Raw genomic sequence first — 3129 nt, forward strand, 5'->3', positions numbered from 1 at the left:
AAAAAAAAAAAGAGTCAATAAAGAATAATCAATAGAACATTTTTAAATTCATGCTATAAAATTTGAATTCAGGAAAATACAGACCACAAAAGCCACCATTTTCAACCAGTAATTAAAAACAAGCAGAAATAAACAAGCTCCCTGCTATTCCAACATGGAAAGATAAACACGAGGCTAAGGCTGGAGAAGAAATCCATTGCAATGCCTGCCATGCCATATTTGAGAGTGGATATAATCAGAAGCCATTGTGGAAAGAGGTTTATTATTTAAGACTGCCCTACACTGAGAATCAAGCACAGAATAACTTATATCAGGGTCTCTAGGATCATCCTACCACAGTGACCATGTGGGAGATGGCCACAAGAAACAAATCACAGAAAACGGATGGGCTAGTGGCAGATCCCTTAAACTTTTCAGTTTAAGCTGTGGTATATACTCAGGTTGTAAAGGAGACAATCCTATCTTCTGTGGTGAGAATTCACCTATTACGTGGTTTCCTGAGGGGTCTGGGTCTGAAAGTACAGATCTTAAGTCCAGTGGACTGTGTAGCCCCATCACGGTCTACTTCCAACACAGAGATCAGTGGTCTGTTTGCTTTCTTCATCTGCCAGTACAATCAGTGATGGCCTTGGCCTAACAGTTGCCAAATCCTGAGGTGTAGGGAAATAGGGTCCTCTGCGGGAAGAGAAGTACCTCACAGTCTCATAGGCCATAACACCCACTGAAAATTGCAGAGACTGAGGTGTGGGCAACGGCACAAACACTAGGAGCTGCTGGAGTGAATATAGCATGTAGGCAGACAACACACCACTGATTAACAAAGCCCATCAGAAAAGATGGGGCAAGACTAAGCACTCATACAGCAAAGAGGACAGGGAAAAAAATAGATCCTAGTTGTGATTCAGTATATCCAGTGAATTTCAATTCCACAGGCCCTGGAAATAAACCATTCACCCAAACTTGTGAAGGAATTTTTGGGACTCATTTCCCTTTTTTTTTTTTGCTTATTTGTTTGGTTTTGGTTTGTTGTTTTATTGTTTTTTTTCCTCTTTTGCTCTTTGTTTTCATCCTTTTCTGCTTTTGCCTAATTCTGCTAACATTCTTTTATTCCTTAATTGGATTTTATGTCACCTTTCCTTCTAACTTCTTTTTCAAATATTACTTCTTTCATTTTCCCCTTTCCTCTGTCCTCATTTTTACTATCATTATTAAACATTAGTGATTTTTAGATATTTGGTTGACTCTACACTATTGCTGAATTCTTTTTTGCTTTTGCATGGGGTTTTTTGGTACCAGGGATCGAACTCAGGATCTTGAGCTTGTGAGGCAGGCGCAGCACCACTGAGTTAAATCCCTGACCCAACTGCTGAATTCTTTTCCACTGTTGATGGTGGTATAGCTGTTGCTTTAAGTAAATATTTACTGTACACCAATATTTGGGTTTGTACTCATGTCTGCATTATGATTATAAATCTCTTTCTACTGTTGAAGATTTTATAGTTGAATTGCTATTAGTTCTTGGGGTATATTAATAACCAGTCTTTGACTCTATTATTATTGCTGATTTCTACTGCTAATGGTGGCATATTTTTAATTGGTTTTTACTTCATGCCAATAGCTAGTTTTGTCATTGTATAGTCAACATTTCTGAAGTTCATTTTGTCCTGAGTGTTGCTAGGAATTAAGCCTTCAGAAGAAGGCTGGACACTAAGATGACCCTCACAGTGTTAAATAGGCAGAATAGGAGTATAAATACAAAAGCATAACCAAACTGAAGGACACATCACAAGAGACAGAATCTAACTGAAGAGATCTCCACAATACTGCATTTTTCTACACTAATCATCAACCCAAAGTGCAAAAACAATAAAAACATGAGAGCAAGGTATCAAGATGCCCCAAAAACCCTTAGCTCCCCAAAAGCTGATCTTTCACAAACACTAAATTAAAGGAAGACATAGGGGCAAAAAACTCAGAAAATGAAATGGTCAAAATGTTTGAAGACACGAAAAGAAACAAGCAAATGGATAAGACGTTAAACAAGCTAAAGAGGATTTAATTAAATAGATAAGATTTCCATCAATAATATGTTCAATGAGCTTAAAGAAGAAACAATAAATTGAGTTAGGCAAAACAATACAATTCATGAATAATCACTTTGTTAAAGAATTAGCAAGTATGGGGCCAGCCGCCATCGCTCCAGCACCCAGAAGGTAGCCGCCAGGGTGCCCCTGAACCCCCATAACTCCCCACCGCATGCTCTCTCAGATCTCCTGACTGTGCCAGTCTTTGGACCCACTCTGCAGAGGAAGAGGTGGTCATCAAGGGTATTTTTCTGAGTTCCCAACTTTGAGCATCTTTAAAGAAAGGGCGTGGGAAACCTGTAATAGAACGGTGTGGAGTTCAACCATTCAGAAGGTTGGGGAACTCAATCTGGGCCTTGCAGCCTGAGGTCAGTCAGCGTCATGGGGTTCAGATGTCAGCTAACTGAGACCAGGGGTCTTGCATCCTCGCTGTCTGAGCCATTAAATGGTAAATACACTATATTGAAATTTTGTTCACTGCAGGCATGTTCTGGACTGCTTCTTGATTTCAATTTAATTCAAATGATTTAAGGGTGATAGACTAGTGACTACCACAGATGGTAAGTTTCCAAGTTGTGCTTGATCTTAATGTGTTGTTGACTGTATCAATTGGGATAAAGCATTGCAGTTGATGAGCTATTTTCTCTGATGTTATGAAGATGACAATGTCTGTGGGTCATTACAGACACAGAAGCTAGGGCGCAACTATATCAGGAAGATTTGGGTGATAACCTAGAGATTAAACCAAGGAGAGTCCAACAACAAAAATAAAAATGAGAAAACACTTACGCAAAACACAAGGACAGACTTTCAGTTCACCAATTTTAAACAGTAGGGCAAATGAGGATGAAAAGGCCGATAGTGAACCAACCAGGACACCCTGAACTCAAAGCACAGGAAGTAACAAAACAGATCAATCAGGCTCTAGAAAAATTCAAAACAGAAATAATTTCCCAGATAACCATAGAGATAGTGAGCAAAATGGAAGTCGCGATTCGAGACTCTAGAGCAGAAACTGACAAAAAAATAGATGAGCTCAGGACCA

General features: G+C 39.2%; 1 protein-coding gene across 15 annotated transcripts in view; it reads right to left on the reverse strand.

The window, feature by feature from the left end:
* Ncor1 (nuclear receptor corepressor 1) overlaps window positions 1–3129 on the reverse strand; it is a 154183-nt gene that overhangs the window by 115397 nt on the left and 35657 nt on the right. The gene's annotated exons all lie outside the window — the stretch shown is intronic.

Source organism: Fukomys damarensis, unplaced genomic scaffold, assembly GCF_012274545.1.
Source record: "Fukomys damarensis isolate Sample0158 unplaced genomic scaffold, DMR_v1.0_HiC HiC_scaffold_13, whole genome shotgun sequence".
Taxonomy (NCBI): Eukaryota; Metazoa; Chordata; class Mammalia; order Rodentia; family Bathyergidae; genus Fukomys; species Fukomys damarensis.